The sequence below is a fragment of the Lepidochelys kempii genome, chromosome 3 (assembly GCF_965140265.1).
Source record: "Lepidochelys kempii isolate rLepKem1 chromosome 3, rLepKem1.hap2, whole genome shotgun sequence".
Taxonomy (NCBI): domain Eukaryota; kingdom Metazoa; phylum Chordata; order Testudines; family Cheloniidae; genus Lepidochelys; species Lepidochelys kempii.
In genome coordinates this window covers 67482825-67506979 of record NC_133258.1, presented here as the reverse complement: position 1 = coordinate 67506979, position 24155 = coordinate 67482825, and the positions used below count along the sequence as shown (strand labels likewise).

The window sequence follows — 24155 nt, the reverse complement described above, 5'->3', positions numbered from 1 at the left end:
AGAAAGTAGATCTGATCAGGTACTTTTTGACAAAACCATTTTTCACTGAAACCAAACTGTTTGTGGGAATATACCAAAGTTCAACTAAAGTTTCATCAGGTGCAGGATGAAATTTATGGTCTAAACCAGAGAGAGCAAGAGAGCTCACACCCCAGAACTGCCAATAGCCTCAGCCACTCACCTGTGACATAGGAGAGCTGGGTTCAAGTCCCTGCCCCAAATCAGGCAGAGCAGGGACATAAGCCCAGGCTCGCACATCTGCAGTAAATGCCCTAACCACCAGGCTATTGGCATTTCTGAGAAGTTGGCTTGCTACTCTCTCAAAGCTTGGAAAGGTCTCACTTTTCTTCCAGTATGGAACAGGAGAAATCTCATTGTTCACAGGATGGGAAAACTGTTTCCCATCCAACCTGGCTTTCGGACTCCAGGTTGGGTTCACAGAACTGAGAGTTAGAGAAAAGTACATCTTGTAAACTGAGCAGATTTGATCATGAATCATTGAGAAACAACAGGTATGGAACCTCATGATGTCATTTATTGTATACAATCACTTTTAAGACTAGATTTACACTTTGAAGTCAATGGGAGTCTTTTCACGGACTTTAATGGGAGTTGCATCAAGATGAAGTGACTTGCCCAGAGTTATGCAGGAAGCCTGTGCAGATCCAGAAATACAACCAGATTTCATCATTCCTAGTCCTGTGCTTAAAACTCAAACCCATCTCTCCCCGCCTCCGGATGCAAGACAAACAGCAGCTGGATTCCTTCTGTGATGAAAAATTTAGACATATGCACACATATATTACAGCCCCACTTTCAAAGGAGATCCTCTCAGAGGCACAGCTCTTTCCCTGCACTGATCCAGGGGTGACATAGCTATTCATCACCCTAAGCACAGAACTTGTAGCAAAGCCACAGTCTATGTGCATTCACAGTAGATATGTGTCTGCACTGTATAAATCACTTTATTAACCAATAATAAATAATATACATTATCCATATATCTTTCAAATATACAGTTCAAGTCCTATATAAATGTACATATTTATTTGGGGTTTTTTACACACCAATCACTTGATCTTGCTCCCGCTAAATTAAATGGACTTTTTTGTCATTGACTTCAGTGGGAATAGCACAGAGCCCTTTTTGCTCTGTAGTGTTCTGTGCCAGACATTCTCATAAGCAAACTAGGGAAATGTGGTCTAGAAAAAGTTACTCTAACGTAGGTGCACAATTTGTTGAACGAGGATTCTCAAAGAGTAATTATCAAGGGTTTGCTGTCAAACAGGGAGGATGTATCTAGTCAGGTCCCACAGGTACTATTAAATATTTTCATTAATGACTAGGATAATGGAGTGGAGAGTATGCTTATAAAATCTGCAGATGACACCACGCTGGGAGGGGTTGCAAGCACTTTGGAGGACAGGATTAGAATTTGAAACAATCTTGACAAATTGGAGAATTGGTTTGAAATCAGCAGGATGAAATTCAATAGAGAGAAGTGCAAAGTACTTCACTTAGGAAGGAAAAAATCAAATGCACAACTACAAAATGGGGAATAACTGGCTAGATGGTAGTACTGCTGAAAAGGATCTGCGGGTTATTGTGGATCACAAATTGAATATGAATCTAAATGTGATGCAGTTGCAAATATGGTTAATATTCTGGGGTGTATTAACTGCAGTGCTGTATCCAAGACATGGGAGGTAACTGTCCTGCTCTACTCAGCACTGGTGAGGCTTCATCTGGAGTAATGCATCCAATTCTGAGCACCACACTTTAGGAAAGATGGGGATAGATTGGAGACAGTCCAAAGAAGAGCAAAAATAACAAGAACAAACGGATATAAACTGGCCATTGGGCAGTTTAGACTTGAAATTAGATGAAGGTTTCTAACCATCAGAGGAGTGAAGTTCTGGAACAGCCTTCCAAGGGAAGCAGTGGGGGCAAAAGACCTATCTGGCTTCAAGATTAAACTCGATAAGTTTATGGAGGAGATGGTATGATAGGATAATATGATTTTGGCAATTAATTGATCTTTAACTATTCATGGTAAATAGGCCCAATGGCCTGTGACGGGATGTTAGATGGGGTGGAATCTGAGTTACTACAGAGAATTCTTTCCTGGATATCTAGATGGTGAATCTTGCCCACATGCCCAGGGTTCAGCTGGGGTTGAGAAGAAATTTTCCTCCAGGGCAGATTTTCCTCCATGGGGCACGGGTCACTTGCTGGAGGATTCTCTGCACCTTGAAGTCTTTAAACCATGATTTGTGGACTTCAATAGCTCGGACATAGGTGAGAGGTTTATTGCAGGAGTGGGTGGGTGAGATTCTATGGCCTGCATTGTGCAGGAGGTCAGACTAGATGATCATAATGGTCCCTTCTGACCTTAATATCTATGAATCTATGAATAATGATAAAAGGGTCAGAAAACCTGACTTATGAAGAAAGGTTTAAAAAAATGGGTCTGTTTAGTCTTGACAGAAGAAGACTGAGGGGAGACCTGATAGCAGTCTTTAAATATGTTAAGGGCTGCTATAAAGAGAACAGTGATCAATTGTTTACCAGGTCCATTGAAGGTAAGACGAGAAGTAACTGGCTTAATCTGCTGCAAGGGAGATATAGGTTAGATATTAGGAAAATTTTTCTAACTATAAGGGTAGTTAAGCTCTGGAATAGGCTTCCAATGATGGGGATTCCACAGCCTCCCATGGAAGTTTTAAATAACAGGTTGGACAAACACCTGTCAGGGATGGTCTAGGTTTACTTGGTCCTGCCTCAGCCCTGGGGCCTGGACTTGATGACTTCTCCAGGTCCCTTCCAGCCCTACATTTCTATGATCTTGTTTTCTAATTGTAATGTCTGCTGTTTATGACTGTAAGAAGGGAAGGAAGCTGCTACTGCAGTAATATCATACAGGGATCAGGAGACCATCCATATTCCTGTGTATTATACAAAAGAACTAGGGGTTATTTGGCCACAGTGTAATTCATTCAACTTCTCCAACAAAAGTAAAATATCAAATTCCCTTATTACAGTCAGCCACCCATAACAGCTATTTTCAGTCCAAATAGCTAACATGGATAGATAATCACAAATAGTTTAGGATTTGTAAGTAAAACAATTAAGGGTTAAAAGGACAACTTGGCATGGGCCTTTAGTGAACATAAATTGATCTGTTTATTGTTGTTCATTGGTTCAAATTCAATTCATAAGCTTATCTCCAAATTTCATTTTATATGGTACCATAAACAAACTCCCACTCAGCCTGATCAAAAGCTTTTCCGGCATTGAGAGACTAAGCAACAGTCCGTTCCCTTGTTCATTTAGCCAAGTTAATGTTCTTAATCAGAGTAAAAACATTAGAAGCCAAATGGTGGTTTTTAATAAAACTGGTTTGATCAGGCTCCAAGTTGGTGGCAGTAATTTAAGCAAAGAAACATTCTCCTAAAAAATGCAGGCAGACACTGCAAACTACAGGACTATGAGAAGGCCATGTGGCACAGTGAGGGCTGCCCTTCCTACCATAGGAAAAGAGATTTACCATAGCCTTTCATTCTAATCCACCACAAACCCTGAACCCTCTCTGGTTCTATACTGCTGAAATCTCATTTGTCTCAGTTCCTTCCATTAGAAAATAATCAAGCCCCTAGGCTTTGCTAGAGATCAAAGTAATTATTGCTTCAATTGTCTCAGTTTAAAAATCTATCATTTCCTTTAACTTAATTGCTGCTGCTTATTCAGCCAAGGCAGTTTTATGGGAAAAGGAAAGTCCACAGCACTGAGAATACGGCCAAGAAGGCTTTTTTGAAGTTACTCAGAAAGCACAGCATCTGTCTTTCTAGGCATTTATATCACTCATGAGTCTCATCACTATAGCACTCAAGAGGAGGCAGGTACAATGTCTTCAGGTGCACTGCAGAGAGCATGCTCATGAATGACACTTCTAACACCTGCAGAACAGCTATAGCATGCACTCCTCTCAGTGTAGGCCCACAGCCACTAGCCAGGAAACAGTGGCCATACCCTCATGCCACCCAGACATATCCCCTTTCAACAATTCAGCACTGACAGAAGTGCTGGATAATTGTGATGCTAAGAAGCCAGCTCTTGCCAAGTCTGTAGGCATCAGCTGAGCACTGAAAAATTCATAGCTGGAAACCAGACCAGCTCACCTACCTGTTAATGTTGTTCAAGAGAGATATTAGACTTGTAAGGATGTGTTTAGACTCCATAAAAGGCGTGTAAATTGCTGCATGCATTAATCTTACTTGTAATGTTTGTGTTCCATGCTACAAGGTAAAATATAAGTTTGTTTTATAATTTTAAAAATGCCTGCTTTGAACTTGTGAACTCAGATGGGAAGAATGACTCCCCCTGCCCATCCAGGAGAACTATCAAAATGAAGTGGGCCATTGTAGGACAAAAGCTTTGTTGATTGCGAAGGCCTCATCCCATTGGTTGGAGTGCTGGAAGAAGGAAATAAAGATAGTTGACATCAAGATTTTTCATCTCTTTGCTGTATGGACTCTTACAAGGGCTGGAGCTAAGAAACAAAAGCAGAGATCCCTCAGTTGACCTGGATTAAGCCCTGAGAAGACATAGAATGCTGACATTATTACTACTTCTCTGTCATCTTTTGGAATCATAGTCTGAACTCATTTGTGCATATATGTTGCCTGCTTTAACCTGTAAATAACTCTCATTTCTTTTTCCTAGTTAATAAATCCTTAGTTAGTTTACTATAGGACTGGCTACCAGGGTTGTCTTTGGTGTGAAAGACAAAGTACAAATTGATCTGGGGTAAGTGACTGGTCTCTTGGGACTGGAAGCAACCTGAATATTTTATGGTCTTTGGTGTAAGTGACCATTTATTACTAAGTCTAGCTTGCCTGGGTGGCAAGATAGACTGGAGAGCCTAAGGGACTGTCTGTGACCCCATGGTAAAAGTATTACAGTGATCCAGGAGTTCACATTTGTTACTGGGTTGTGAAATCTAATTATAAAACCTACAGCAAGTTTGGGGTGTCTGCCCTGCTTCTGAAAGTCTGCCCTGAGATTGGCACTCACAGTGGTGAACCACTCCAGACAGCGTGACAATAACTTCCTCCCTTGAGCTCTTGCAGTGCAAGCAACCAAATTATATCTGCTTCTTGCATGGAAGTGTTGGTGGGGCGGGGAAGGAGATCCCTTAATCCCCTCTCTCCTACCCCAGTCCACCCATGATAGAGCAGCCATAGTTTGGTTCAACATTTTAATACTTGGTTATTTTGGTTGAGGAGTCAATGGTCCTGTTTACAACAGAAAATCAATTGTACCAGAGTTCCTCTGGCAGTGCCGATGGTTCCTCACCATGTTTAAGCCATGACCCCAAATCATGTTAAAGCTCCCAATTCTTTAGCATGATTTGGGGATGCAGTTAAGAAGACACAGTTGAGTCTCATCTGAATTACAACATGGAATTATAAAAAGAAAAGGAGTACTTGTGGCACCTTAGAGACTAACCAATTTATTTGAGCATAAGCTTTTGTCAGCTACAGCTCACTTCATCGGAAGCTCACGAAAGCTTATGCTCAAATAAATTGGTTAGTCTCTAAGGTGCCACAAGTACTCCTTTTCTTTTTGCGAATACGGACTAACACGGCTGTTACTCTGAAACCCGTCAACATGGAATTATGTTTTAATAGTGCCTGGGGGCAGCTGTGCTGTAACCAGGTTTCCTGGTGGCCTTCCAACACAGATGATTTTGCATTATTGTCAGGATCTATGCTGGAAATTGTATTCTATCAGTTTGCTAGAATACTGGCTGCCAGAAACCATTTTACTATGAGAAGACTAGCTCAGCTCTGTGCGTCTATATAGCTGCAATAAAGAACAATCATCAAACAAAAAGCGCTGTCTGTTGAGCTTGGATTGAGAATCAGTAGGGAAAATGAGGCCAGTACTGAGATAAAATTACTTTTTTTATTAACTCTTGATTTATAAAACATTTAGGACCAGTTAACTTGATGTGAATTAAATTTAGATCCAGGTAATTAAACATTACTCTGTTCGTGAAAAATGAAGGTAAAAAGACAGTGGTGTTGTTTTAGTTTCACACGCTGGGGAAAATGAATGAAGATTAGGGCACTTTTGTATTCATGGCCTCCCCTCCTCTCTTAAAAATGCTGTACGCAGAAGTTGGAGATAAGGCCATTACTGTGGAGACTGCTTCAGCAATGGTTCCCTGATTCCACATACACTCATATACCTGTGAGCAACAAACACAAAGACCAGTGGGCGAGGTAATGTCTTTTATTGGACCAACTTCTGTGGATGAGAGAGACACGCTTTTGAGCCACACACAGCTCTTCTTCAGACCAACACGGCTAAAAACACTGCAACTTGGGGAAACTTTCACACTTAGCAGAAAGACCCTTTTCTCCCACTGAAATAGTCTTTATTGGAAAATATTACCTGCCAACATCAGGTTTGCCAGACAGATCTCTGCTCCAAATAGGGTAAAATGTCTGGCTCAACCTTTTTTTGAGAACCACTTGAGCAGGTCCCTGCATCTGTGCGGAGCCTTACTCATAGGGTTTGTGTGGGTGCAGGGATCTGCCCACATATGTTTGTCAGTCCGGGGTCTAATGAGGCCTTAATGTGACAAGTAGGGACATAATGTCCACTGGGAAGTTGGAACCATGAGGAAGGACACAGCTAACAGATTTATGCTTATATGGATACTCAGTTTAGGCCTACTTGTACCTTGGGGGTTCAAATGTGTGTGGATGGTTTTTTGTTTGTTTTAAGAACTTCAAGTAAAAGGCAGGAAGGGTATCTGATCCTTAACTGGTCCCTACTGGGTTGTTCTACTTTTCTGCCAATTCAGACAGAGAGCATAACTCAGGAACCCTTTTGCAGATTTCACTCTAAGGGAGGTCCTTACTCTGGACGCAGCCCCTCCCTGATCTATTACATGCACACAAGAGGAAAGGAGGGGACAGCAGACTGAAGTTTTTAGCTGCTCAGCACTTTTGAAAAATCAGTCTATTTACTTAGGTGCTTACAGATGGACTTAGGACCCTAACTTGCTTTAGGCACACATGTTTGAAAGTCTTGGCTGATTGTCTGAAAATGATCTGTGAGTAACTCATGTCTTCAGTAATCATACCTTCCTGAACATCAGTATTGCCCCAGTTTTCAGGGCCTGCCCTTGTGTCACTACCAGTTTTACAAAAAAAAAAAAAAAAAAGTGTTTTGTCCTGGTTTTAGCAAACCTTGGCAGATAGGCTGCCTGATGGAACCTCAGCTGAGCTGGTAAATTGATGAGACCCAGACTGAAGACATGTGCCCTCAAAGATCTCACCCCATTGGGTCTGTCACTTGCTGACAATTTCTTCTCCCTCTAAACCTTCCCGTGAGATTCTGCTCTATATAACTCCTGAAGCCAGCCCTCCCCAACCCATACAGTTAAATCCACAGGGAAACAATAGGAGACTGATTGGCTGAGGAAAGGGAAAAGAGGCACCATTTTCTCTCACTTTTCTCCGGACATCTCCCCTGATGCCCATTAAAACCATCTCCTGTGTGTGCTCCAACCTTCCGTCTTTTCCCACCCACTGCAACAAACATCTCAATTCTTCACTTTGAAAATCTCATCACACTATCCATGCTACATATTGGTTAGACTGTAACCAATGCCACATCTGCCGATCCATTTTTGGACCTACACAGTAGGTTACGATCCAGGTCACTCGTTCAGCTTCCGTTAATCCCATTGGCCAACAAGCATGATTTCAGTGTTAGAGTTTGCGTGCAGTGGAATTCAAGGACCAACATTCACCAACTGTAAGGTTCGAGTCAGGAAATTTCTAATAGTATATTGTCCTTGTGCTGCTGAGCTGTCTCTCTCTGACAATTATGAACTAGGGACATAATGAATCCAATAAAAATGGATTCTTCAATAACATCAATCAGAAGCCTGGGTAGTAGGGACACATCACACAGTTGCCTGAAAATAATGTCTTATTTATTCCTATAGTCTATTGACATCTATTGTGATCTACCCTACTGTGTGTATGTGTAAAATATTGTTCACATGTGTTTTTTCTGTACAAGGCACCTGACTGCATGGCAGAAAATGTTGATGCAGGGCAGCTCTAAGATCACCATTGGGTGAGGCAGTACCCAATATGCCTCAACCTAAAATGGGATCCACAGAGGAATTGGTTGCTTAGAAATTATAGATATTGACTTGCTGTCATTCTTTGTCATTATATTTATTACCCTGTGTACTAGATTATTAAGGGCTTGGTCCTGCACAATCAAAAACATTAGAAGTCTGGCTATTGACTTCAGAAGGAACAGGAGTAGGGTCTCACTTCTTTTCCTATTTTTATTTTGCTCAATAAAGGGAATTAGGAGGCAAGAAGCTGAAATAGCAAATTATAAAACCCTCATGTTTCCAGGCTTAAGACAGCCACTAACAGATAGTGGAAATTTCTTTTAAGCCTATGAACTGTTTCATAGTTGTCCACCACAGTGCTTCTCACATTGTCCTCGGAAGCAGCAAGCATTGGCTCCTGTCTGAAACAGGACACTGCACTAGGTGGGTCTGGTCCAGCATGGCAATCCCCATGACCCTGTGTTCCGATAGATCTTTTATAGTGAGGACAAGCTATGTCAGATCTGTGCCCCTACAGTGAGATTGTTGTGGCCAGCAACCTTTCCCCATTAAAGCTGCGCTGATATGACAGCAGCTGTGCAAGGAGGAGGCAGTTCAAGGACTGTCACAGGCCATTCAGGGCCATGATGCACCACATCAGAGTAAGTTGATACATTTTTCTCTTGGGATTTTATGTTATCTTTACATTGTGTCAATAATTTTAGCAGCTGTGAGGGCTTTTTTGTACCTAATTAACTTAGTTTTTTTCTTTCATTCAAGGAAACAGTGGAAAGACTGAGAGCAACAGCCTGAGGAATAGGAAGCGTTTTTAATTATAAATGTCTGTTTGTGTAAAACTTTGCTGCAAACCCTTTGTAATTGTAATGTAATTTTACACATGGAGTAGGGGCTACCCATATGCACAGAGTTACTCACACATGTAGCTGTTTGCAGGATCATGGTGAAGATTAGAATGGATGGTCAAGATTTTCACAAGAGTAACTTGGGGGCGTAACTTGATACAGCTTCAGATTTTCAGAAAGTACTCCCAAAATCAGACCGCTTTAAAATGTTTCATTTTTGGAACCCAAAATTGGAGCTCTGTGGCAAACAGTTTTCCATCCCAGAAAAATGTTCCCACTCTGCATCAGGACAAACCTGAGACCTTTCACGTTTTGACATAGGTTGACATCTCTGCTCTGCTGGATACAGTGCTGGGGAAGTGAACCTGGGTTTCCCTATAGCCTAGCTGAGCGCCCTAACCACTGGACTCTTGGCTATTCTGGGCGGGACTCCCACATTTTGATCAGAAATTCCATTCTGGGCCTAAGAAACCTTTTTGACACATCAACATTTTCCAACAACAACAACAAAACTTTCATCAAAAAATTCCCAAGCAGCTGTACCCAAACATCACTAGGTGCTTTTGGAAACCCTGACACTATTTTCCTTGTTTTTTTAGGACCCAGTGTAAAGCAGCTGCAGGTTTATTCTTCCTTCATTAAATTGGTTTTTCTCAAATAGAACTATTTCATTCTAGTGCTGGGCAGAGACGGGCTCCACCTAATGAAGAGAGGGAAGAGCATCTTCGCAAGCAGGCTGGCTAACTTAGTGAGGAGGGCTTTAAACTAGGTTCACCATGGGAAGGAGACCAAAGCCCTGAGGTAAGTGGGGAAGTGGGATACCAGCAGGAAGCACAAGCAGGAGCGTGCGAGAGGGGAAGGCTCCTGCCTCATACTGAGAAAGAGGGACGATCAGCGAGTTATCTCAAGTGCCTATACACAAATGCAAGAAGCCTGGGAAACAGGCAGGGAGAACTAGAAGTCCTGGCACAGTCAAGGAATTATGATATGATTGGAATAACAGAGACTTGGTGGGATAACTCACATGACTGGAGTACTGTCATGGATGGATATAAACTGTTCAGGAAGGACAGGCAGGGCAGAAAAGGTGGAGGAGTGGCATTGTATGTAAGAGAGCAGTATGACTGCTCAGAGCTCAAGTATGAAACTCCAGAAAAACCTGAGAGTCTCTGGATTAAGCTTAGAAGTGTGAGCAACAAGGGTGATGTCATGGTGGGAGCTGCTATAGACCACCGGACCAGGGGGATGAGGTGGACGAGGCTTTCTTCCGGCAACTCACAAAAGTTACTAGATCGCAGGCCCTGGTTCTCATGGGAGACTTCAATCCCCCTGACATCTGCTGGGAGAGCAATACAGCGGTGCACAGACAATCCAGGAAGTTTTTGGAAAGGGTAGGGGACAATTTCCTGGTGCAAGTGCTGGAGGAACCAACTAGGGGCAGAGCTCTTCTTGACCTGCAGCTCACAAACCAGGAAGAATTAGTAGGGGAAGCAAAAGTGGATGGGAACCTGGGAGGCAGTGACCATGAGATGGTCGAGTTCAGGATCCTGCCATAAGGAAGAAAGGAGAGCAGCAGAATATAGACCCTGGACTTCAGAAAAGCAGACTTAGACTCCCTCAGGGAACTGATGGGCAGGATCCCCTGGGAGAATAACATGAGGGGGAAAGGAGTCCAGGAGAGCCGGCTGTATTTTAAAGAATCCTTATTGAGGTTACAGGGACAAACCATCCCGACGTGTAGAAAGAATAGTAAATATGGCAGGCGACCAGCTTGGCTTAACAGTGAAATCCTTGCTGATCTTAAACACAAAAAAGAAGCTTACAAGAAGTGGAAGTTTGGACAAATGACCAGGGAAGAGTATAAAAATATTGCTCGGGCATGCAGGAATGAAATTAAAAAGGCCAAATCACACCTGGAGTTGCAGCTAGCAAGAGATGTTAAGAGTAACAAGAAGGGTTTCTTCAGGTATGTTAGCAACAAAAAGAAAGTCAAGGAAAATGTGGGCCCCTTACTGAATGAGGGAGGCAACCTAGTGACAGAGGATGTGGAAAAAGCTAATGTACTCAGTAGTTTTTTTGCCTTTGTCTTCACGAACAAGGTCAGCTCCCAGACTACTGCACTGGACAGCACAGCATGCGGAGGAGGTGACCAGCCCTCTGTAGAAAAAGAAGTGGTTTGGGACTATTTAGAAAAGCTGGATGACACAAGTCCATGGGGCCAGATGCACTGCATCCTAGAGTGCTAAAGGAGATGGCGGATGTGATTGCAGAGCCATTGGCCATTATCTTTGAAAACTCATGGCGATCGGGGGAAGTCCCGGACGATTGGAAAAAGGCTAATGTAGTGCCCATCTTTAAAAAAGGGAAGGAGGATGATCCTGGGAACTACAGGCCAGTCAGCCTCACCTCAGTCCCTGGAAAAATCATGGAGCAGGTCCTCAAGGAATCAATTCTGAAGCACTTAGAGAAGAAGAAAGTGATCAGGAACAGTCAGCATGGATTCACCAAGGGCAAGTCATGCCTGACTTATCTAATTGCCTTCTATGATGAGATAACTGGCTCTGTGGATGAGGGGAAAGCAGTGGACGTGTTGTTCCTTGACTTTAGCAATGCTTTTGACATGGTCTCCCACAGTATTCTTGCCAGCAAGTGAAAGAAGTATGGGCTGGATGAATGGACTATAAGGTGGATAGAAAGTTGGCTAGATTGTCAGGCTCAACGGGTAGTGATCAATGGCTCCATGTCTAGTTGGCAGCTGGTATCAAGTGGAGTGCCCCAAGGGTCGGTCCTCGGGCCGGTTTTGTTCAATATCTTCATAAATGATCTGGAGGATGGTGTGGATTGCACCCTCACCAAGTTTGCAGATGACACTAAACTGGGAGGAGAGGTAGATACGCTGGAGGGTGGGGATAGGATACAGAGGGACCCAGACAAATTAGAGGATTGGGCCAAAAGAAATCTGATGAGGTTCAACAAGGACAAGTGCAGAGTCCTGCACTTAGGACGGAAGAATCCCATGCACTGCTACAGACTAGGGACCGAATGGCTCGGCAGCAGTTCTGCAGAAAAGGACCTAGGGGTTACAGTGGATGAGAAGCTGGATATGAGTCAACAGTGTGCCCTTGTTGCCAAGAAGGCCAATGGCATTTTGGGATGTATCAGTAGGGGCACTGCCAGCAGATCAAGGGATGTGATCATTTCCCTCTATTCAACATTGGTGACGCCTCATCTGGACTAGTACTGTGTCCAGTTTTGGGCCCCACACTACAAGAAGGATGTGGAAAAATTGGAAAACATCTAGCGGAGGGCAACAAAAATTATTAGGGGACTGGAACACATGACTTATGAGGAGAGGCTGAGGGAACTGGGATTGTTTAGTCTGCGGAAGAGAAGAATGAGCGGGGATTTGATAGCTGCTTTCAACCACCTGAAAAGGGGTTCCAAAGAGGATGGATCTAGACTGTTCTCAGTGGTAGCAGATGACAGAACAAGGAGTAATAGTCTCAAGTTGCAGTGGGGGAGGTTTAGGTTGGATGTTAGGAAAAACTTTTTCACTAGGAGGGTGGTGAAACACTGGAATGCATTACCGAGGGAGGTGATGGAATCTCCTTCCTTAGAAGTTTTTAAGGTCAGGCTTGACAAAGACCTGGCTAGGATAATTTAGTTGGGGATTGGTCCTGCTTTGAGCAGGGGTTTGGACTCGATGACCTCCTGAGGTTCCTTCCAACCCTGATATTCTATGATTCTATGATTCCAGGTCTGTGTTTTGAGGTGCTTATTGTCAATCCTCTCAGTGCTTTTATGTGAGTGGTGGGAGGGAGTATGAGGGAGGGCTTAGAGAGGCATGTTGGGTAGTATGAGGAAGAATGGAAGAGGAGCCTGGTTATCCACTACCATAATCATATACACTTAGATAAAGTAGATGTAAAATGCTGCCATCTCTGTAGGTGGAGAATTCTGATTTAGGAGCTAGTGAAAGAGGGGAAGCAGGCTGAGTAGCAAGAAGGAACAAAAAGAGGACCAAGCTGTATTTACATAGTTACGTGGCTGTTGCCATGTTAAATACTATTCAGACATTTTGCTGTTAGGGCTGTAGAAATATGAATCTGGCAAAACTGTCAGATGTGCACAGATTAGTTGCGCTGTGGGGAATTGTCACACCCCTTGCTAGGTAGTGGAGGAAGGAAAGCAAGATGGTGATGTTTCCCCTTCAAGGTAAGTCAATCTTGTGATGGTGGCAGGAGCACCCAAGTGTGGGGCAAAACAGGCAGTTTGCCCTGGGCCCCTCTTTGAGAGAGGCCCCAAACCAACTGGAGTTCCAAACTGGCATGCTGGGTCACAGCGTCGCTCAGGTTTGGCCTAGCTGCCCCTCTGTCATGCTGTGGAGGAGGGTTGGGAAAGACTTGAATGCTGTGACCCTATGTACAAATCACAGTGCCCAGAGCGGGAAGTCAGGCCCAGCCTCGTGGGACAAAAGCTACTGCTATGGGATAGTGCAGTCCTGACTGCTCTTAACTGCCACCAGACGTCTCCTTGGTGGTAAATTTTCTGGGGAAGGACGTGGGGTGTGTTTGTGTCTGTTTTTGGTCCCCAAAAAATTCTGTATGGCTCTGAATGCAGGAGCACCCAAACTTTTCCCAACTGAAGGCTGCATTAGCAGCTTGCCAAAAGTGTAACTGCCATGAAATGGAGATTGTTACAGCAACCCACACCTTCAAAAAAGGGTTGTGGCCCACAGTGGCTTCATGCTATGGCATGCAATTGTCCATCCTTACCTTAACGGCCCTCTAGTTGATTTAGCAGCAAACATGTGTGACCTGCAATCTTCACAGGCCTTACCTATATACTATCGGTGGGACTAGTAGTACTGCCTCTTCAGGTTGCCTGACATGTCCCATTATAAGTCCTTGTTTTCAGTTGCTTACAACTTTACCAAACATTAACTATTTGAACTAAATGTTTCCATGTCACCAGTGAAGGAGTGGCCTTTGTGTCAGGGCTGTACCTTTTGCCATCCCAAATTTGGCCAGGTTATAAGACTTTGAAACATTGCAGTTGGCAAATGCTCAGCTGAGACATTCCATTTTAGTAGCTAGAAGTCCTGAAGATTCCATCTTCACTGAGCATGCTCAAGTCTAGTCCCAGCACTGACCAGACTGTACACGCACCATCCTCACAGAGCAACTAAACATGGGACTGGGAACTGGAGGTGCGGAGGGCAGGCAGGAACTGGTTGGGCAAGGAGCCTGGAATTAGGAGCCAGGTGGGTAGAGTGGGACTGGGAACGAGTGAGGGAAACAGGATGGTCTAAGAGCCAACTGACTGTGGTAGGGATTGTGGGACCCTGAAATCAGACAAGGAACCGAAGGAAGAGAGCTAGACTGCAACTTGCTGGACAAGGAGACAGGGACTAGGAACCAATGGGGGGAAATGAGTGGGTGGGAAGAGATCTGACAAGGAACTAGGGTGTGAGGAGGGGTAGAACTGGGAGTAGCTGGGCAAGGATACTGGAACTGGGTGTGGGGAATGGGAGAGACTAGGAATGAGGGAGATTAGAACTCAGACAGTGAGCCCGGAGCAGGAGACTGGCTTTCTTTGTTTTTGCTCCACTTCTGATAGGAGTGCTGCTGAGTTTCCTAGCATCTGGGCCACCAAGACAGAAAGGATGGGGTTTACAGCACCACTGGAGGTTAGAAACATCTTGTTTTGGAATGAACATTCAGAAAACTGTATATGGACCCCACCGAATGAGACTAAATATATGAAACTCTGAGATGTCATTTTAATCATACTTCTATTCATGAACACACTTTAAACCTCTCAGAAGATTATAATAAGGGGTTGCTCATCATTTTCATAAGATGACAAAGTGTTCTCTCTCTCTCAACCCCTAACTGTGTACAAATTAGCAAGTTAAAACATGAAAATGTACACTGCATTCAGAACACTCCTCCACCCCCATGAAGTACCATTTGTACTCTTGATAAAAATGATGAACTGCTTCTAACAGCTGCGCTAAATACTTTAGCCTAACAAGGTAAACACTGAGGTCACATTATTTCAAGAGTCCTATCAGTTAAAACAAAGGTTCTCCAGCAAATTCCCAAACCCGCTAAAGTACCACAGCGCTCTACCCATACGATAGGGAGCTGAGGATCTTGTTGAATCATTATCATTGTACAATAATTTCAATCATTAACACACTGGCCCCAAAATGGCCTCTTCCTCCTCATTGAGGTCTTTGGTTTTCTGTCACCCTGACCCAGATGAAGAGAAAGGGTAGAAACTCAAATGCTGAGAGCAGAAAGCAAAGGCTGATACAGACAGGATGAAACATTAATTCCTCAAAGTCTATATGGAGGCCATATTGTACAGCAAGAGAGCCGTCCCTTCAGCCTCCACTGAAGCTGCAAAATCTCACCCCCAAAAAGCTATCCAGGGTAGTAAGCCGCTTCATCAACTCTGAGTGCCTACAACCTGCATCAGAAGTGAGCAGCAAGTGCTACAAAGAATTATCACCCTACTTCACGAAAAAAGATCACGTACATTCAGAAAGCCTTCTCAAACAGCATGCATCCATTCTGCCTACATCCACCAGCCCACCTGCCTTCCTGGAGCTCAATACAAACAATCATCAAGAAGTTCTGGACACCCTAATGGATTTTCAACCCAAGATCTGTGAATCTGACCCAGGGCTTTCCTGACTTGGGAAAGACAGTCATGAACCACTGGTGCCACTCCTGACAAAAAGAGCCCGTGCATCACTCAGAGGAGAAATCTTTCCTTTCTCCTTGAAACATGCAATATCACACCACTACCACCAATATGGCCCAGTGTTTGGATGAGATCAGCACATGGATGAACAGGTAGGTGATGCTAAACCTGAGCAAAACAGAAATGATCCTGGTGGGCAGAGGAAAGAATCTAACAGAGTTTTCAGCCATTGCACAGTCTCCTTTGGTTGAAGGCACTCACCCACAATTGGTCAATTCAGTCTGAAGTTTAGGAGTACTGTTGGATTTGTCGCAGATGCTAAGCTTCCACATAGCAGCATCCACAAGCAATGCTTTCTACCATTTCCAGTTGTAGGATGCAGACCCAACCTCAGTTATTCATACCCTTGTCACCTCTTGGCTAGACTACAGGAATGTGGAATACCTGGGCATGAAGCCTTCTGCACTTAAGAAACTCCAACTAGTACAAAATACTGCAGCATGTCTCGTCAACAACACAGGCTACCACAAGTACATGAAACCTGTCCTCTGCTCTCCACACAGGTTTCTCATACAGTATCAAATCTAGTTCAAGGTCTTGGTCCTATCTTCAAGGTGCTCCATCACCTGGGTCCAGGATACCTAAAAGCCCACCTAAAGCTCCAGGATGAAGACTGTGGTTGACAACTCTGCTTCCCTGGCAGAATGGAACTTTCAACAATAAGAGTAAAGCTTGTCTGTGCAAGAGAGAGAACTTTCTCAGGGATGAGCCCAGACAAACTCCCAAAGAAATTAAGGACCATTACAAACCTCACCACCTTCCATTCCAAGTGCAAGGGGCATTTATTTGACCTTGCCTTCACTAATACATACAGCAAGACTCTCCAGTGCCTATGCATCTCCTCTTGGGGAGAAAGTGAGAGACCAAGTAGCATGTGACAGATGTTTAGTCACATTGCTTAATGCACTTCTAGAAGGCACAAAGATATACAACGATGAGCACTGTAGGAGAACCTACGCAGAATAGTATATGTGAAATTCTCTGTGTTTCATGGATTCTAGTCTCTCTGACTCTCTTGATTTCCCAGTGACATGGTAACAATTTGTGCACATTGTTCTAAAGTCAACTACATGGGTACTTTAGGTAGCTTTTCTCCCTTGTACAAACCAATGTCTTGTTCCTTTAAACCCCATTTAAACTTAGTTTGGTTCCTGTTTCTCTACATGGACAGGACATACACAGGGAAGTGAGAGTGACTATTTATGCTCAAATAAATTGGTTAGTCTCTAAGGTGCCACAAGTACTCCTTTTCTTTTAGTGACTATTTCTGTTTCACTTCACTGCTCTGTACAGCATGTCTGAAACTGTACAAGGGACACTGATATCTTCTAGTGACAGGGGTGAAAGTAGGCCGGTACAGCGTACCAGTAAGAAGTGGCCGCCAGTTGCAGCCCATAAACAACCGATGTTAAAGCGCTGGTGCTTTAACGTCGATGCCCCTTTCCCCCCTCACCTCTGTCAGTAGCCCTGCTGGTAGAGACCCTACCAGGGCCACCAGTGGGGGTGAGGGCAGTAAAAGGGGCAACTGCCCCAGGGACTGGTGATTTAAAAGGGCCTGGGGCTCCTGGCCACTGCTGCTGCAGCAGAAGCTGCAGGCCCTTTTAAATCGCTGCTGGAGCCCCGGGTGGCGTGGGCCAGGCAGGGCGGATGGGCTGGCTGGGGGAGTCTGACCCCCAGCCCCGCCCCTTCCACCCAAGGCCCCGCCCCTCCTGGGGGCCCAGAGCCAGGCCCCATACCGGTAAGTCTTCTGTGTTACTTTCACCCCTGCAGTGATTAGTGAACCTCTTTCCAGTTCAGAGCAAAAGGGATCCTCAAAAATTAAATTAACCCCTAAGTACAAAATTACACACACACACACAACAACACACTTGTCTACAATGGGAATCTGCTCTGATTTTAGCAATTTATGGCCAGCCACTGGTGTAGCATCACCAGTGCAGACCCCATCTGTAGAAAGGAAAGCCACAATTTCTATCAGTGGAGCTCACCTTGTAGGTTAAAATAAAAGGTAAAGCAAATAGTTTATTCATTTAACTGACTATGTTTAGTTGGCTCTTTTGCAGGGCCCTGCTTGTATTTGAGGATCCTTGCTCCTGAGGCTACCTCCAAGGCTTTCAGAGATGGTGATGGGGTTAGTGTTATGTAGTTGCTATAGGAATCCCAGGGTGCTGTTCCTTTTCTGGCTTTATTCACTGGGAAGTGAGAAACACTTGAATGAGTGCTTTCATCTAAGACCGCAACTAGATAACTCCAAGACATCTAGTGTGACTCTGCAATGGAAACAAATTGAGTTTGTACCTTCCCCCCCCCTTTTTTTTTATGATGTACATAGGCAACCTGAAAGGTTATTTTCCCCTTTTTTTAATAAAAGGAAGAGGGGAAAGGTGAGGGAGGGTGTTGGCTTGCATTTTAATTTAGAAATACAGATTATGTCTCTTCCTTGACATCTATGGAGAACTGATAGGATTATGATCTCTCTTGAGATTGAAAGCTCAGCTTTTGAGACAGGGAAGGACATGCAGTGAGACTGTTTATAACTTTTGGGGTTTTGTTTTGACCTATTTAATGCCAATGTTTAAAACATTTAGGAGAAAGGTGCACTTTGTTAAAAAATTGATAATCCAGCCCGTTCATTGGGGTTATGGGGTGAGAAAAGTCACATGTAATAGCTCCAGCAAGCCTTCCAGCAAAACTAGGGAAGATCAGACTGATATTCCTCAATTAAAAAACAAACATATCCTGCCACTAATCCCCTTCAAGACACTTCTTTATACATCATAAAGTAGTAAAAAGGGATACAACCCCTTTTTCCCCATTCTGCACATAACTTCTAAACATTATTCATTTATTCTTTATTACCATAGCACTAGAAACCCGAGTCGTGGACCAGGACCCCATTGTGCTAGGCACTGTACAAACAGAGCAAAAAGACAATCTCTGCCCCAAAGAGTGTGCAATCTAAATATAAAAACTTGTCTCTCCTCTTCCTTTCTTTTCATCACATAATGTCTATAAGGACACGTGGTTTGGCAAGTGACAGGAAGAGGCCAGGTTATCATAATTATTTATGTATTTATATAGCTCCTAAGAGCATGCTAGGAATTGTTGAGTAGGGTGGGAAGGCCTCACAATGGACAAATTGTGCTGCCACTCCTTAAAAAAAAAAAAAAAACTTAGAAAAGATAAAGGGCAGTCCAGTCTTTTGTGTATATCATGCAATCTAATATGAAATAAATATCAGACATTAGGCAACTGGCTTTCCACACCCTCTTCTACCTGAATGACATTCTTCCATGTCTCAAAACAAAGATTTTGTATATAGAATAAATTATTTGCTACATATTCTCAGTCACTAGAGCTCACACATACTCAAAGGGGATAACTAGACTCCTCCAAAACATTCAGGCTCATTTAAAAAAGAATTCCAAAGATGATAAAGTTTTCCTTTACCAAAACTACTGGCAGTATGACAGAAATGTGATCTTATCCTTGAAGCAGGGTGTTTCTTAGGCTCTCAGCCAATGTAATTGGCCTAGTCATATCCTTCCTTACCAGGTTACCTCAGGGCAATTGACATGTTGGAAGCCTATAAACACTGATGAGTCAGTGCATGAAAACCAGAAATATTGTTCTGAGTCTGACATGCGCCTAACAGTCCCTCAGCCACAAACTAATTGTTGTTGGTTGGAGCAGCCCAACAGACACTAAACCTTTTCCTTCCCCCTCAGATTATCAAAACTGGAGAGGCTTCCAAAATGCAATTTGAAGGAATGGGGCATCTTTTCCTTCAAATAGGTTGCTAGGAGAAAATCGTCCAGGAACGATGTACAGGAAGCTGTTGGCCACCAGGGTAGGCTTTCATTTTTGGACTCCCAACAATCTCATTCCAGATTTCTTCAACGAGACAACTGCTCTGCCGCACTGTACATATGTCCCTTTGAAGGCATTGGCTCCCTCTGATTTTCCACAGATAAAGCTCTTGGACTGAGCTCTAAAGAAAGACAAATATGGAGGCAACTTACTTCTCCCTGGCCACAAAACACAACCTCCTCTCTCACAACATATCAACCACTGGGCATTATTTAGAGATTATGGCCTTAGCATAAAGTGGTGCAACTTCCATTGGTATCAAGGTTTCATTAATTTACATCAGGGCTGAATCTGATTTTATAGTTCATGTGAGAAATATTCCCCAGATCCACTCAGAATGCACATTTACCACCAAAAAATTAAAGCACCAAAAGATTGTCAGTCATTCATGAACAAACAAGAGCTTTGCTTTGCCACTTCCCTGAATAAACATCCTGGGTATTTATAAATTTCCTCCTGTCCCTACTCTCACCCCGCCCCTGCCATGTGCAGCATTAAAAGTTTACATAAAATCCCCCAGAAAGCTTTAAAAAAACATACTTCAGGTACATCCTCAGGAAGTCTGAGTCTTGATTCTGACACAAAAAAAGGCAGTCATTCAGTATACCTTCAAAGCAGAATACCATCATGCCATATTCAAAGAGATACCTTTTCTCCTTATGTTTTATGCCTCTCCAGTATATAGAAGAAAGTTTCTTGCTTCAAAATCAAAATATAAATGCCAGCTACAAAGCAGCTAATGCTAAATCCACTCTCTTTCTGAATGTTTCCATTTTAATTTTTAAAAACTATCTCCACACTTAATAGCTCTCTCATAAAGACTACAAAGCAGCATTAATCTGTTTGACAGCAAGATTTACATAGTCTTAAGCAGGGTAGATAAAAATCAATTACTTTTTTAAAAATAAAAAAATCAGATTTTTTTATTTAAATTGGATTTTTTTTTATAAAATGCTTTTTGAGGAAAAAAACCTATCTAAAGATAGGTTTAATTAAGATACATTATAGCTCAAAGATATCTCATCATGGAACAGGGATTATAAATTCTAATTCTATAGTATGAGACAATATATTCATGTAATGTTTAAGAAAAGTTTTGTAAATGAGTTCCAATAGTTCATGTATTAGGGACCCAATTTTATGGGATTCCAGGGGCTTCTGTATAGATTATTTAGGTTAATCTTTCTATCTACCCAATGGGACTTAGTGTTTAGTCTAGAAGATACCATCAGAGATACTTAGTTTTGCAGTTCTCAAACTGTGGATTTGTGTCTCCAGAGATTACATGCTTGTTAACAGCAAACATGTTTTTCAGTACATAAATAATATATAGAGGTGAGAAATAACAGACCTCAACCCTATTGTCCCTCTCCATATTTGTGTACACAGAGTCAATCCCTTACTTTTCCCTAAAAGTGAAAAGTTTCAAAAAGTTCAACTAATAGAAGATTGTTGGGGGCAGAATAGATCTGGACAAGGAGAAGAAGTCTAGAGATAAATGTGAGAAGGGAGGAACTGGCAGTAGAAACAAAAGTGAAACTGTTTGAGCAGCATATTCCAGAAGTCTTGAGGTCTTTCTGAGTATAGCCTTCATTGATTTGAGATCTACCATACCATTCTCTCACTAGAAGAGAAAACCTATAATGGCAGCAGGCTCTAAAAGAGACCCCGTTTGGGAATATTTTAATGAAGTTCCTCTACCTATGGCTAAGACAGGCATGCATGCAAAATGCAAGCAGTGTAACAAAGAAACACAAGGCCTGGTTGCCTGAATGAAACATCATCATGAGAAGTGTTCCATCTCAGGAGGAAGCTGCACTGAAGATGATGAAAGGAACACGTCAGAATATGCAGGATCTTCAGGTTGGTAAACTTTTTTATTTCATACTTCTTTCTTAAGGACTGCCTGTCTTCCTTCTGGACTATTCTTAAATTCTTGTGTTTGAGCAAAAAATACAGTTGTTACTCTATGGTACTATCATTTTAGATGCAGTTGTGATAAAAAATAAATAGCTTAAATAGGCAGATCTTCCTTTTACAATTTCACCTTTAAAGTAGTACTGAGTGTCAGTGAATTCAATGAGTAATACTAAATGAGCACTGTGGTAATAATAATTAAATAACTGCATTGACTTACTTTGTTTAGGAGAATCCATCCTCAACATACAGGATTCTGAAGACTATCCACCTTCAAGATCACCATCATTTTCTATAGTTTCAGAGTTATCTGCCAATGATAGCGTTTCAGTCACATCATGTATGTCACGTAGCCACAGTATATCACCTGCAGCAAAAAGAAAAAAACAGTCTCTGTCATCCAGAAACAACCATAGGTAAATTTGTGATAAGAACCAGCAGATTACAAAAAGAGGTAATTGATTAAAAAATTGCCCGGTTTGTTTATGGAACAAACTGTCCTTTCCGTATGATTGAGAACCCACACTTCATTAACATGGTTCAGTCATTAAGACCAGGATACTGTCCACCCAACAGAGCTGATGTCGCGGGCAAATTGCTGGATAAAGTGTATAAAAGAAAAATTGAGCAGTGTTCAAAAGTCTAGAGGGTGAAATTGTTAACCTGAATCTTGATGGGTGGAGCAATGTCCACAATGACCCTGCTGTAGGTGCTTGTGTGACAACAGAAGAAGGGAATGTCTTCCTTACAGAAACAACTGATACATCAGGAAATGCACACACAGCAGAATACTTACAAATAGCAGCAGTAAAAGGTATAACAAACTGCGGGGAAAAAATTCAAATGTCCAGTACACAGCTTGGTCACAGACAATGCTGCAAATGTATCCAAGATGAGAAGAAATTTAGAAGAGAGTGAAGAGAGTCCCAAGCTAATGACATACGGTTGCAGTGCTCATTTGACGTACCTCCTAGCCAAAGACTTCAGTGTTCCAGAAATAAACCCTAATGTTGTTGAAATTGCAAAATTCTTCCGTAACAACCACTTTGCAGCAGCTGCTCTGAAAAAAGTGGGAGGAACCAAGCTAACTCTCCCACAAGACGTGCGATGGAACTCAGCAGTGGACTGTTTTGAGCACTACATCAAGAACTGGCCTAATCTGATGACAATTGTGAACAAAATCGTGAAAAAAATAGATGGCATTGCAACAGCCAGGGTTCTCAACATTGGGCTTAAGAGACATGTTGAACACACGCTGAGTACTCTGAAGCCTATTTCTGTAGCCTTGAACAAAATGCAGGTAAATCGCTGTTTTATTGCTGACACTGTTGAAAATTGGAAGGAACTGAGTGAGATCTTAAAAAGAGAAATATGCAATGACAGAGTTAAATTACAAGCATTAAAAAAACGAATGGGACAAGCACTATCTCCAGCTCATTTTCTTGCAAATATTCTCAATACTTGGTACCAGGGTCAAACCTTAACTGCTGACAAAGAGGAGTTGGCTATGACATGGACATCCAGCAATCATCCCTCCATAATGCCAACTATAATAAACTTCAGAGCTAAGGGTGAACCATTCAAGAAATCTATGTTTGTTGATGATGTTTTAAAGAAAGTCACACCAGTGACCTGGTGGAAGTCACTTAAGCACTTGGGTTCAGAGACTGTTGAAGTGATAATCTCACTTTTAACAGCAGTAGCTTCTTCTGCTGGTGTAGAAAGAAAATTTTCTTCCTTTGGACTAATTCATTCCAAATTGAGAAATCGTTTGGGACCTGAAAAAGCAGGAAAGCTTCTTTTTCTTTTCCAGATTAAGAACAAACAGGAAAATGAAGGTGAGGACGACTGAGTTAGCTGCAGAAGCCAATATTTTAAGTTTCTCATGTTGACCTGGCTGACATAGTCGATTTAATTTTTGTTTTGTTTTTTAAAAATTTCATTTAACTATTTTAGTTAAAAACAATTTTAACAAAAACAAACCTGATTTTAAAAAACTTGAATGTTTAACTGAATTCAAAAATTCATATGCTTATTTTGTTAAAATATTATATGTTTGCTGTTGAAGAAAAAAAATCCAGAATACATAACGTTGTTGTTTTAGTTATATAAAACAATTTAAATGTCTGGTGATGTTCTCCTCCTAATACAGCATGGCAAGAAAACCCTCCAAATATTAATGATTAACCTGTTCAATTGGAGATAGTTCACCGCCCAATGACTTCATAAATATCTGTTTATTTATCTTTGGTAAATGAAATAACCAGACAATCATTCATTTTCTGATATAGCTGTAAAGCTAATCTGAAAAGTTTTCAAAATAAATCACTTTAAAAATATATTGAGTGTACCTTCTAAAACTGAAACCTACATCTATCTCTGAGTTGTGAAGAATATATATTAAGGTTATAACAACCAACAAGAATGCACTTTTATGTAGAAATCCATGATTAAATCAAGTCTTCCTGGCTAGTAATTTAAACCATGATTTGGTTTAAGTTTGATTTAAATTTGATTTAAATCAATCCACCCTGGTCTTAGGTAGCAACAAGTTCCCTTATAAGGCAGCCCTCACTATTCTG

At 42.2% G+C, this 24155-nt stretch overlaps 1 long non-coding RNA gene across 1 annotated transcript; it reads right to left on the bottom strand.

The window, feature by feature from the left end:
• Positions 1-527: 527 nt before the first annotated feature.
• Positions 528-23508, bottom strand: LOC140908773 (uncharacterized). The gene is made up of 3 exons (XR_012157989.1): positions 22370-23508; positions 21794-21940; positions 528-767 (listed from the first exon to the last, which is right to left on the bottom strand). It is a non-coding gene; the product is annotated as an uncharacterized lncRNA (long non-coding RNA).
• Positions 23509-24155: the final 647 nt, after the last annotated feature.